Source organism: Coregonus clupeaformis, unplaced genomic scaffold (genome assembly GCF_020615455.1).
Source record: "Coregonus clupeaformis isolate EN_2021a unplaced genomic scaffold, ASM2061545v1 scaf0011, whole genome shotgun sequence".
Classification (NCBI taxonomy): domain Eukaryota; kingdom Metazoa; phylum Chordata; class Actinopteri; order Salmoniformes; family Salmonidae; genus Coregonus; species Coregonus clupeaformis.
The window spans coordinates 44,059-58,014 of NW_025533466.1; the positions used below are offsets into that span (position 1 = coordinate 44,059).

At 42.3% G+C, this 13,956-nt stretch overlaps 1 protein-coding gene across 1 annotated transcript in view; it reads left to right on the plus strand.

The window, feature by feature from the left end:
- The window catches only part of ipo11 (importin 11), a gene marked incomplete at its 5' end in the record, with an annotated part of 149,279 nt that overhangs the window by 40,003 nt on the left and 95,320 nt on the right, over nt 1-13,956 (plus strand).

Consider the following 13,956-nt stretch of genomic DNA (forward strand, 5'->3'; position numbering starts at 1 on the left):
CACTGGCAGGTGTAACATTTCCTCTCTGATTTAGAAGATACCATTGCACAAACAACATGCCTACACAAGCACTAGTACCATGCTATATTAGCTGGCTATGTTTGCTCGGACTCTTAGTACATTTAGCAAATTAGCTAGCCAACTAACTAGTGATTAGCATTAGCTAACACAATTTATTTTAGCAACAACTTGCTAAGAAAATACAAATTAGCAGTCAGTAGTTTGCAGACCGTAAGATACACAATCTAATAGTGTAATTATAGAATGCTTGTGAAAATCACCATGTCACCATCTTCATGCATCCATCTGACCATGCAGACTGCAGAGTGAACGTCAAGAAATAGGGTTGGGTGGTATCTAGATTTTCACATCTTCATACTGTCCTTCTCTTATACCGGGATATACGGTATTACCGGCTTAGTACACAAGGGGGTACCAAACAAGCAAAAAAAAAAAATCAGAATGGGCGTCCATTACCAGAATGCATTACCAGAATGCAACAAGTAATAGTGAATTTCAATGGAGACTGCTAGCTAAATATGCTAACAAATGGCAAAATCCGGTAATCCAGCTCATAAAGTTGTATTTATATATATATAACACACACACACACACACACACACACACACACACACACACACACAGTGGGGAGAACAAGTATTTGCAGGTTTTCCTACTTACAAAGCATGTAGAGGTCTGTAATTTTTATCATAGGTACACTTCAACTGTGAGAGACGGAATCTAAAACAAAAATCCAGAAAATCACATTGTATGATTTTTTTAGTAATTAATTTGCATTTTATTGCATGACATAAGTATTTGATCACCTACCAACCAGTAAAAATTCCGGCTCTCACAGACCTGTTAGTTTCTCTTTAAGAAGCCCTCCTGTTCTCCACTCATTACCTGTATTAACTGCACCTGTTTGAACTCGTTACCTGTATAAAAGACACCTGTCCACACACTCAATCAAACAGACTCCAACCTCTCCACAATGGCCAAGACCAGAGAGCTGTGTAAGGACATCAGGGATAAAATTGTAGACCTGCACAAGGCTGGGATGGGCTACAGGTCAATAGGCAAGCAGCTTGGTGAGAAGGCAACAACTGTTGGCGCAATTATTAGAAAATGGAAGAAGTTCAAGATGACGGTCAATCACCCTCGGTCTGGGGCTCCATGCAAGATCTCACCTCGTGGGGCATCAATGATCACGAGGAAGGTGAGCGATCAGCCCAGAACTACACGGCAGGACCTGGTCAATGACCTGAAGAGAGCTGGGACCACAGTCTCAAAGAACCATTAGTAACACGCTACGCCGTCATGGATTAAAATCCTGCAGCGCACGAAAGGTCCCCCTGCTCAAGCCAGCGCATGTCTGAAGTTTGCCAATGACCATCTGGATGATCCAGAGGAGGAATGGGAGAAGGTCATGTGGTCTGATGAGACAAAAATTTTGCTTTTTGGTCTAAACTCCACTCGCCGTGTTTGGAGGAAGAAGGATGAGTACAACCCCAAGAACACCATCCCAACCGTGAAGCATGGAGGTGAAAACATCATTCTTTAGGGATGCTTTTCTGCAAAGGGGACAGGACGACTGCACCGTATTAAGAGGAGGATGGATGGGGCCATGTATCGCGAGATCTTGGCCAACAACCTCCTTCCCTCAGTAAGAGCATTGAAGATGGGTCGTGGCTGGGTCTTCCAGCATGACAACGACCCGAAACACACAGCCAGGGCAACTGAGTGGCTCCGTAAGAAGCATCTCAAGGTCCTAGAGTGGCCTAGCCAGTCTCCAGACCTGAACCCAATAGAAAATCTTTGGAGGGAGCTGAAAGTCCGTATTGCCCAGCGACAGCCCCGAAACCTGAAGGATCTGGAGAAGGTCTGTATGGAGGAGTGGGCCAAAATCCCTGCTGCAGTGTGTGCAAACCTGGTCAAGACCTACAGGAAACGTATGATCTCTGTAATTGGTTTCTGTACCAAATATTAAGTTCTGCTTTTCTGATGTATCAAATACTTATGTCATGCAATAAAATGCAAATTAATTACTTAAAAATCATACAATGTAATTGTCTGGATTTTTGTTTTAGATTCCGTCTCTCACAGTTGAAGTGTACCTATGAAAAAAAATATACAGACCTCTACATGCTTTGTAAGTAGGAAAACCTGCAAAATCAGCAGTGAATCAAATACTTGTTCTCCCCACTGTATGTGTGTGTGTGTGTGTGTGTGTGTGTGTGTAGGAACTTCCGAATATCATTTTTGGTGAGTTTGGACATTTACAAGCAAATGTGAACGAGAGACATTGTGCAAATTAATTAAGTTTTGATGCATGCTTGTCTGAAGGAAGAACAGTACTGTCTCTGGAGCAGCATGTGTACACGCTGTGTCTGTGTGGAGTCTGGTGTCGCTAGGGCAACGGGCCTGACTGCTCTGCTCGGAGATGAAGGGAGAGGAGAAGACGGGCTTTGACTTCTCAAACATTGCAGAAATCGAAAACAATAGAATGCCCCGTCATCTTATTCATTCAGCCACTTATATTAACTAGCTTATATTTTATATTAAGGGTCTCATAATACAGAATTCTGCGTTTTTCACACAGGGAAAAAATATATAAAATGCATAAGAAATGTCTTGCTGCGTTTTGTAAACGCAGATGTAAAATACTTGTTATTGTAATTTCTGCTCAGCATCAGACTAATTTCGTGCTTCAGACAGTTGCACTTCTCCACTCAGGAATTGGCTTTCTATCAGCAGAAAGTGCTCTGACTAGCTACTTTTCTCCTGTACTTTTCTCTGTGTAGCCAGCCTACTTTTCTCAGGTAAAATGCAAGATTAACTTTAAGCAAAACATTAGGAAATGTAGCTGGCTACATTCTTTCTATGATAAACATTATAAATATGATGGTCATGCATCGTTCTTGCTAAAAAGACCTTACTTTTTCATTGGAAGCTCATTTACTTGTGTGGCTGCCAGCCAAATAGTGTTGCACTTCTGTTGTCATCTGATGAAAATGAAGCCATTTTCTGCCGAATGTGTTGCACTAATGTATTTTCTGTGAAGGAAAACCTATAGATGCATGTCCCTGATCACTCTGTTGAAGCAAAACACAGTTGACTTGAAAATAAGATTTGTCCACTGTCAATACACAGCTGGACTCACCTGCTGCCGCTTTCTCCCATTGTACTATTTACAAACAAATACATGACTGGCTCAACTGTTCTGGGGAACTATGGTAAGCTTCATAATGTAAAATAATGTGACCGGTGAAATGAAGAATGCGATCTGCCTTATCTCCTAACCTATTACACAAGTTGACTGCAGGTATTTACTTAAAGTAGCTACAAATATTAAAATGTATTGAAAAACTTCAAATAAATAGTTTCAACGGTATTGAAAAACCATCCCTTGGCTATTTCCAAATACCCCGGTATACAGCACATACAGTAGACCACCCAAGCCTAACAGCCATAGCCACGAACACACGTTGGCAACCCTAAAAAGCACATCCATCATCATTCTGTGGAAGTAGGCAGAAGCAGTAAAAACGAATTGTTTCATTTCCATATTGACATACACTTATTGTAAGTTATTCTGGTTAAGAGCATGTACTAAATGCTAAATGTCTTTGTTATGAAAGGTATGATCTCAGAAAATGAAAACAGTATTATGTAGTTTTCTTTTTTGGAAAATGTAATCCTATAGCTATGTGTCTCCGTAGTATAACTTGTTGCTTCAAGGCCAGAGGAATCATGATGTTGAATTCACTGGTGCTTGATTGAGTGTGGGGCTAGTGGCTGGGTGACTTGTGGTCAGTAGTAAATCTCCAGGCCCGTGGTGTGAAGACCGAGTACAGAGAAGGGATTGAAGAGAAGGGATTGATTCAGTGCTGTAGGGAGTCAGGTGGGTGTAAACATTAGTGTAGTTTGGGGAAGATTGGCATAGGCTCACGCTATAACTCCAGGGATATATGGATACTGTCCACGGGATACTGTCCACCCGTTCTCAAGTCCATACGCTCATTTTTCATGCCTCTACATGCGGTAATGATAAAAAGTGGTATAATAGCCTACAGTTTTCTTGACATTTTGTTTTAATTACTGTGATGATTACTGATGTTTTACCGGTATGGCGTACCCCCACTATTTATTTTTCCGGGACGCCGTACTGCACCGTACCACCTTACTTTCAGTCCTAATACAGTCTTAGATCAATCTGTCAATCTATCTAGATGGGCTCTTGAGGACAGTTGCAAATGGCATTGTCTATCCATGTAGTCTTAGTCTGATAGTCTTGAGTGGGGTGTGCTGTAGTTGCTATTGAATAGCGATGAGTAGACCTAATAGCAAAGTGTGGTCCCAGCATTAACTCACATACAGAAGTCTCATGTTTTATGAATTCCATGCTGTAAATAACCTCTCCCTCTTGTCAAACCTGGCAGCTGTAGCTACTGCCCAGATTTGTGTGTCAGCAACCAGGTCTAAAGCAGCTCCATAGACTTTCAGTCCCAATACATTCTCACAAACAACATAAAAAGAGAGGTTTTTGAATAAATGTAGCTAAAATAGGCCTTCTTGTGAATAATGGTATTTTTTTTGTAACATCCCATTTTTCCGCTGGGTACCTTTTTTATGTTCTCAGTCATGTAGAAAAGCATGAAGAGACAGGCATATGATGTAACATGTCTACATGTTTGTATCTCTGTGGCTATGCCTCCCGATCCTGCTCTTACAGCATGTTGGGAATGGGATGACACTCCCAGTCAGTCGTCATCCATTCACAGCCTCGTCATCCCCACGGGCTCATTTAGTTATGAAGCTTATTTAAGCTCCCGAACGCCCATCAAACTGTCTCCCAGGCAGATGGCTTTAATATCTCTATTAACATCAGCTGATTAGCCTCTCACCCCCTTTCTCCCTGTACACACCTCAGTGTCCCCAGAATGGCTGTCCCCAATGGTGATGATGTGCCCGCGTTGACACCAATATAATGTCTGTCCTGATTAAAATGGTTTCTAATGGAAATTGGTCTCTTGTGGGACCTAGACTAGACAGTACATAAAGATGAGCGATGTTGCTGCTGCTCTAGGTTGATCCACCTACTAACCCTTCTATCAACTATACATGCAGAAGGACCTTTGATGTCCTCAGAAAGGGTGTCCTTATTCAGTGTTAACACCCCATCCCCTACTTAATGACCTCAGGAAACCTCCGTGAAATTAGCTCAGTGCTCTAAACTCTGCTTCCCTCCTTCCATCGGCGAGGTGCGTTAAGGAACAGCCACATCCGTCACTCCCTCCTTTCATCTCTCGCCCTCTCTCCTCTCATCCTTCTCCCACTTGCCTATTCTGGCTTAATTGAAAGTGTGACACTTCTCTTAACGAGGTTTTCCACAGATGTAATCAATTTCACGACCGGTGACAGCTCCTTCTCATTAGTCATATGACAAGCCGCACGTCGGTTTAGGAGGGAAGCGCCTCTGTTAGTAGGCCTCATTTTAGGGAATGCATTTATTAATAGAAGAAATAGACCTTGGGATTTTAATTCTGTTTTTAAAATGTCAGACGTATTCAGTAGTGCGGTGGCAATAACTGGTATGAATTAATGTGATTCCCCAGAGTTGTCGCTCCTGTTTGCAGTTTGCATGTTAGCACTGGTGTTTGGTTGGATATTGAATTGTCCCCCCTCTCTTTTCGCCTCACATTTACATAAGCTATTTGTCAGTGTTTATATCATATTTCATATGCAGAAAAATAAGTAAAGTGTCATCTCTGGCAGATCATGTTTTTATACATTTTACATTTTAGTCATTTAGAAAACACTCTTATCCAGAGCGACTTAGTTAGTGAGTACATACATAATTATTTTATATTTCATACCCCCCGTGGGAATCGAACCCACAACCCTGGCGTTGCAAACGCCATGCTCTACCAACTGAGCTACATCCCTGCTGGCCATTCCCTCCCCTACCCTGGACGACGCTGGGCCAATTGTGCGTCGTCCAGGGTAGGGGAGGGAATGGCCGGCAGGGATGTAGCTCAGTTGGTAGAGCATGGCGTTTGCAACGCCAGGGTTGTGGATTCGATTCCCACGGGGGGTATGAAAAAAAAAAAAAGTATTAGAAATTCTTGGCGTAGGTTATATTAAGTATACAGTACTGTTTGTGGCTTTGCCTGAATGTAACGCCTGACTCATCCCATATGATTCCTGTAAGGTGAAGTGTAAAAGGAATAAGGGTCTCAAGTGAAGTCAGTGGTGAAAACAAATTGGCACACAATATCAAAGCCTGAACTTCTTCAACCCTTTCATACCAACATGAATACAGGCGGAGCACCACTTCCAAGCCTGTCCTCACTCCTCATGCATTCATGTACATGCAGTTATTGTTTTAAGACAAAAACATCTCTCAGCTCAGTGTTGGTTTTAGGATGATGTAAAGATACTGTCCAGACAAACTCTAAGCCAGGAGTAAAATCAACTCATAAATGTTTATCTCAGCTGAAAATCATGACAGTTTGAGGTACTGTAAAGGAAAGATGGTGATGACGCTCATTGACATTGTTGCAAATGATGGGGAATAACCAATTGCAATGAGGCGTTGCCAGCTGTGACCTCTATAGCACGCTTCAGACAACCATGGTGAATGTGACTGTACTTCAAATGTTGCAATGGTAAAACATTTGATATAATTTTCATCTGACACACTTTGCCTTCACTTATTGCCTAATATGTTGTCATGCATAACCTTTTTTTTTTCAATTCTGATGTTTGTTAAAAGCAGAATTTTGACTATTACTGTTATATCAACACACTCGTCACTCCCATTTAACAACTAAATCACTTTGGCACAGTAGGCATCAAGTCACTTGCCGATAATGTTGCATACAACATTTGAAAGGTCTATCATTTTCATCGAACACAATCAAAGTTAGCGTAAGCACTAGATGCCTTCAATTGCCCAATTTATAGGCATGCCCAATTTAGTCATCTTTTTTAACAACGTGATGTAGGTAATTAAATAATAAAAATAAAAATGTGTTTATTTGTTAGCCTAGTGGTTACAAGTATTTAGGCAAATCATGTGAAATAGGCCTCATTTAAAATCATTGTCAAAGGCACAAAATATACTGTTGCATGTAGATCTAGATTATTTATGGATTGATCATATAGAAATATCAAAACATTATTTTAACAACTCCAACAACTGCATGTGGTGCAGGAACCACTGGCTCGCTGCATTTTTCTTTTATCAAGACACCTGCTGGTAACTTAGCTGGTTAGGACAGCTCATAAGGTGTCCTAAATATCTGTCCACTAGGTGGGACTCTTATGACTATATTTATTTTAACCCATAAAGGTAGGAGTAAAATGTGTCTCTTCTCAGCACTTACGACCAATTTTCTATTCTGAGACACTTTGTGGATACAGGCCCTGGTCTGGTCTCGCCTGGTCTAGCGTAGTCTGTAGGGATGTGCATCTCTTCTTACAAGCACAATTCGATACGCATCTCCATACATGGGATCCGATACAGGAACGATACTTTTAGTTTGAAATGATTCGGTGCGATTTGATTAGTGGAACGAATCGATGTGATTTGGTTCGATACGACATGATTGTGTGTGTGAGAATTAGGGGTGTGAACATTTAAACGTTTAAAATGTTTAAACGAAATTAGGATCCTTAATGTTGACTTTTTTTATTTTCCCCCCACAAAATTAAAATCATAGTGCAGCTGGCTCGCCTGCTCTTTCTCTTCTCTAATGATGCGAGTGTGTGTTCAGTCTTCGGTCTGTTGTGTGTAGAATATCCTAGCCTATTCATTGATGATAGGCCCTGCTTTACTGAAGTTGCGAGACATTGCAAGCCAAGAAATTGCAAAATATAGCATTCCATCGTGGGATACAGCTTTTGATTGCTGATAGATAGGCATATTGCACGGTTCTGTCTGCATGGTGGCCAACCTGCCTACACTGTGTCCCTCCCCTCTCTCACCGTCCTTCGCTAGCTCGCTTTGAAAGCTGTGAGTGTTTGTGTTCTCGGAAATATGTCAACTAATCGGTCTCTTCCGTTCCAAAGATACTGAATCTTAGGAGTCGATTCCTAGCGGAAGACGTGTTTTCTTTCTACTAAATGTCTTGGTAAGTCACGGTATTTAACTAACTTTAAAGTACTTTTTTAGGAGAGTGACCTGCGCACAGGCAGGCAGGCTGCGTGCAGGCAGATTGAGATTATTTGATTGACAATTCTGGTCGCCTAGTGATGGACGTTAGTCCCGCTTCAGAAGCGGCATTCCTTTACAGACAATTATACAACGGGTGGGTTTAATCCTGAATGCTGATTGGTTAAAACCGCATTCCAGCCAGTGTCTATTCCACAAGTTACCACCAGCTAAATCTCTGACTTTAAAATGACTATTTACTCTGTCTCATCAGCCAAGCAATTTATAAACTTGCAATACATATCGGCACCTAAGTATCATGAAAATATTGTATATTCAGGTCCCTGGCAATTTCCAGCCCTAATTAATACATTTACATTTTTACATTTGAGTCATTTAGCAGGCGCTCTTATCCAGAGCGATTGACAGTTATTGAGTGCATAAATGTTTTCATACTGGCCCCCCGTGGGAATCGAACCCACAACCCTGTCGTTGCAAACGCCATGCTCTACCAACTGAGCTACACCTTCATGCCTTGTCTCTCTGCCTGGTGTTGTTCAGTGAAGACTCCAATTTCCTACTCTAATGCTAATCTGATGTATTCTGACAGCTGACCTCCACACCAACACACCCAGAGGAGGGAACTCTACATGGCAGGAGCTTGACTCCATTTTGTATTCTCTTTCTTTTGACACATTAATCTCGTCGGACGTCTTGTATGGTGGCCCACACAGGAGATTGACACGTCTTGCTCTAACCTTTATCTGCCTGGTTTATCACATTCAGATAAGAGATATCTTATGCCAAATGGCAGTGATTGCAGAGGGGAATTTTAGACATTACAGAACGACAAAGGTTACCAGACAATGGGATAAATGTCTCCAGTCCATTTACTCTAATTAGTTGGATCTCTGTATTTAACACTGAATCTCTCTACTTTGGATGGGATCTGCAGTAGCTCTGGAGGACTTTGCTTTCTAAATGGATGAACATGGACTGTTCGGCATCTGCTGCAACACATCTTTTCACATGATGTCATAGCGTTTCCATTAGAGCTTATACTCTATTCCAGTGGTCATCAGCCGGTCTATCATGATCGACTGCTCGATCTTCAAGGCATTCCTAGTCGATCACCAAACATTTCTGTAGAAAACCCAACGATAAAGGCTTGCGCACCATTCCTTTCCTTTCGTTGTTTTGTGTTGCGCAGTTGGCGATAGGTGCACTTGATTCAGAAGCCCTGTGCTGGCCAATCGGATAGCTCATATCACCGTGGCTACAGCTTCCATCAAACTTTGATACTAGCCTACATGAGATTTCATAACTTTTAAAAACCATGACCAGAGAGAGACTGTCAAAGAATACAGTAAAGAGCTGCTGTTTGAGTTCATACTTAAGTTTTTATTCAGAACTGTCAACACTTTTTATTCAACGCTATTACAAACCATAATACGCGCCTGTTGATACACTTGGCTACTAATTCGCTGCAGTGCGAGTGGTACTATGGCCAGTCACGCTGCAGCTGCAATGAATTAGTAGCCAAGTGTATCGATAGGCCTGCATTTTTATTATTAGTAGCAGCTCGTCGTGTCTATTTTAATATAGAGGAATATATAGCTTTCTCTGGTCATAGGAATAACATTTGTGCAGATGCAGATGCGTTGCGATTCGAGTTTTGCCTTCAGGTGGAAGACATTCGTCATTTGTCCTTTTTTGGGGGGAGTTCCCAGTTGTCTTGAAAGCACCATGACCATCAGATGCAGGAACCATCAGTCCAGTAAAATACAAAGCAAATTATTTGCTAATTATTTCAATTTATGCTCAGCTGTGCCTCGCAATTACTACACCAACTGATCTATTTTGTTATCAAAGCTTGCGTTTTTGAAATATAATGTGGTCTGAGAAGAACAATAGTGTCAGGCCAGGCATATAGCCAATATGCTGTGATAATGTATTAGGCCTACTGCCCAAACCTCATTCCTACAGAACTGTTTTTATTAGATTAATGTTAAATTAAAGTAATGTTTAAAACAAATCTGAGCGGTAGATCTCGGCTTGCTTTTAGACTGCGAAAGTGATCTTGACTCAGACAAGGTTGGTGAACACTGCTCTATTCCCTCTACTGTATTTTGTCTGTCTCTCTACTCTAGGCCTGTTCCAGAATGCATACTCTGCAGTGAGATAAATGTTTTTGGCCTTCTCATCATTAACGTTTAGGGCCTATGGAGGGTGCCCTATAAGCTTGCTTTTGGCCTCTCCGTTCCTATGCTGAGCCTTTCTCTTCTCTTCTCTCTGAGGATTCTGCTCAGACATTACTTTACAAAGCCTGCCTCCACCGCAGGGCACCCTCTCCTTTTCACTAACGCTGAAGCTCCTTAGGCCATTTTCTTGTTAATGCTGTGTTAGGGGGCTTGGTAATGAACAAAAGCGCTACTTGGTTGTTATGAAGCTGTTGGGGTCTCTAGCTAGCATTCTCTCACGACCATAACTAGCTACCTAATGCAGAGTTGGCGTGTTGGTGGTCTAAGGACACAGTGATGTATCAGCATGTTCATGCTGTAACCGCTTTGATCTTTGTGCCCACTGTGTTATCAGGCCATGGCTGTTCCGCTGGGGTTGTTGCACAAAGGCATGGACTGCTCACAGTGCTCTGTGGAACCAAGGGCTTTCCTAGTTTTTAAAAGTTAATCCTCCCTTTGTTAAATGATGCATTGTCCTTGTCCTTCTGTGTACACAACAATACATGCAAATATCCATGGCTTGCTATAACCCATTATTTAAATTTGGCGAGGCAAATCATTATCTTCGGGTATTGTCCCAGGATGAGTATTAGATTGCGCAGCCTAAGGTTTTACATAACCATGTTTAATGATGTGATTGAAGTTCAATAGAGGATGGTCATTGTTCTTCTGTAGTTTAGAAAAGTCTGTTCACCATGGGACCTCATCCAATGATGCTTCATTTTGAATTCTATTCTCTGTGGTTTATGTGCGATTGCTGTGAAAGCTCAAGAAGCAGCCCTCTGTCTTCACTTTCAATTAGTCTAACGGCTTATACAGACAGTCTGGTCTCCCTTACAACCTAATGGGACAGTCTCTCACTAAATGTATACTTAACAAAAATATAAACACAACATGTAAAGTGTTGGTCCCATGTTTCATGAGCTGGAATAAAAGCTGATTCCGCTCTAATTTTGTGCACAAATTTGTTAAGATCCCTCCCTATTAGTGAGTATGTTATCCTTTGTCAAGATAATCTATCCACCTGACAGGTGTGGCATATCAAGAAGCTGAGTAAACAGCATGATCATTACCCAGTTGCACCTTGTGCTGGGGATAATAAAAGTCACACAACACCATGCAATTGGCATGCTGACTGCAGGAATATCCACCAGAGTTGTTGCCAGAGATTTAATGTTCATTTCTCTACCATAAGCCGCCTCCAACGTCGTTTTAGAGAATTTGGCAGTACGTCTTACCGGCCTCACAACCGCAGACCACATGTAATCACGCCAGCCCAGGACCTCCACATCCGGTTTCTTAATCTGCAGGATCCTCTGAGGGTGTGGGGGGGTTGATCTTGCAGGTGAAGAAGCCGGACGTGGAGGTCCTGGGCTGGCGTGGTTACATGTAGTCTGAGGTTTTGAGGTCGGTAGGACGTACTGCCAAATTCTCTAAAATGACAGATCATGATGTGTTTAGAGAGTGATTAGAGGGACAATTGAGCGCTGAGTACCAGGCCATTAGCAAGTTTGGTAGGCTAACCATCAGCGCCATTAATTTGTGCAGTTTTGGATGGGATTACCAACGGTCACAGGGAATTTGACTGAGGTCATGACTGGCGGTAATACGGTCACCGCGACAGCCTTACACCCTCCCAGTGTTCCCAACAGACATTAAAGCTGTTTCGGGAACGGTTATCTCACAGAAATACAAGCACAGCGTTGAACACACACTTTGTTTTGTCCGTTAATTCCCAGTCTTGCCAGTCTCCACCATATGCCCAGCGCCAGACTGGTATCTTCTGTGAATGTTTTTATCAGTACCTTTGCAGCTGTTGTCGGTAATGCTAAGGCCTAGTTTATCAATCCAGCTCAGTGATGTTTTATAGCAGCCATTAGTTTGATTTGGATCAATTCTGGATCACATATATTTTTTTATTTTCAAGTTACTTCTAGGCCCAAAAGGAATATCTTCACGGGGTCTTTGCTGGGCCTATGATATGCCCCTGTCTTACCTTCACTTTGATGGTGCTGAGGAGGAGAGGGAAAGGCAGGAGGATGAGTCAGAGAGAGAATGACTTCTACTATACCACAGAGGTCATTAAAATAAAAGAAAATCAAATTCTATTGGTCACATACACGTGTTTAGCAGATGTTATTGCGGGTGTAGCAAAGTGCTTGTGCTTCTAGCTCCGACAGTGCAGTAATATCTAACAAGTAATATCTAACAATTTCACGACATATACCCAATACACACAAATCTAAGTAAGGAATGAATTAAGAATATATACAGAGAGGGAAAAAAGTATTTGATCCCCTGCTGATTTTGTACATTTGCCCACTGACAAAGACATGATCAGTCTATAATTTTAATGGTAGGTTTATTTGAACAGTGAGAGACAGAATAACAACAACAAAATCCAGAAAAATGTATGCCAAAAATGTTATAAATTGATTTGCATTTTAATTAGGGAAATAAGTATTTGACCCCTCTGCAAAACATGACTTAGTACTTGGTGGCAAAACCCTTGTTGGCAATCACAGAGGTCAGACGTTTCTTGTAGTTGGCCACCAGGTTTGCACACATCTCAGGAGGGATTTTGTCCCACTCCTCTTTGCAGATCTTCTCCAAGTCATTAAGGTTTCGAGGCTGACGTTTGGTAACTCAAACCTTCAGCTCCCTCCACAGATTTTCTATGGGATTAAGGTCTGGAGACTGGCTAGGCCACTCCAGGACCTTAATGTGCTTCTTCTTGAGCCACTCCTTTGTTGCCTTGGCCGTGTGTTTTGGGTCATTGTCATGCTGGAATACCCATCCACGACCCATTTTCAATGCCCTGGCTGAGGGAAGGAGGTTCTCACCCAAGATTTGACGGTACATGGCCCGTCCATCGTCCCTTTGATGCAGTGAAGTTGTCCTGTCCCCTTAGCAGAAAAACACCCCCAAAGCATAATGTTTCCACCATGTTTGACGGTGGGGATGGTGTTCTTGGGGTTATAGGCAGCATTCCTCCTTCTCCAAACATGGCGAGTTGAGTTGATGGCAAAGAGCTCGATTTTGGTCTCATCTGACCACAACACTTTCACCCAGTTCTCCTCTGAATCATTCAGATGTTCATTGGCAAACTTCAGACGGGCCTGTATATGTGCTTTCTTGAGCAGGGGGACCTTGCGGGCGCTGCAGGATTTCAGTCCTTCACGGCGTAGTGTGTTACCAATTGTTTTCTTGGTGACTATGGTCCCAGCTGCCTTGAGATCATTGACAAGATCCTCCCGTGTAGTTCTGGGCTGATTCCTCACCGTTCTCATGATCATTGCAACTCCACGAGGTGAGATCTTGCATGGAGCCCCAGGCTGAGGGAGATTGACAGTTATTTTGTGTTTCTTCCATTTGCGAATAATCGCACCAACTGTTGTCACCTTCTCACCAAGCTGCTTGGCGATGGTCTTGTAGCCCATTCCAGCATTGTGTAGGTCTACAATCTTGTCCCTGACATCCTTGGAGAGCTCTTTGGTCTTTGCCATGGTGGAGAGTTTGGAATCTGATTGATTGATTGCTTCTGTGGACAGGTGTATT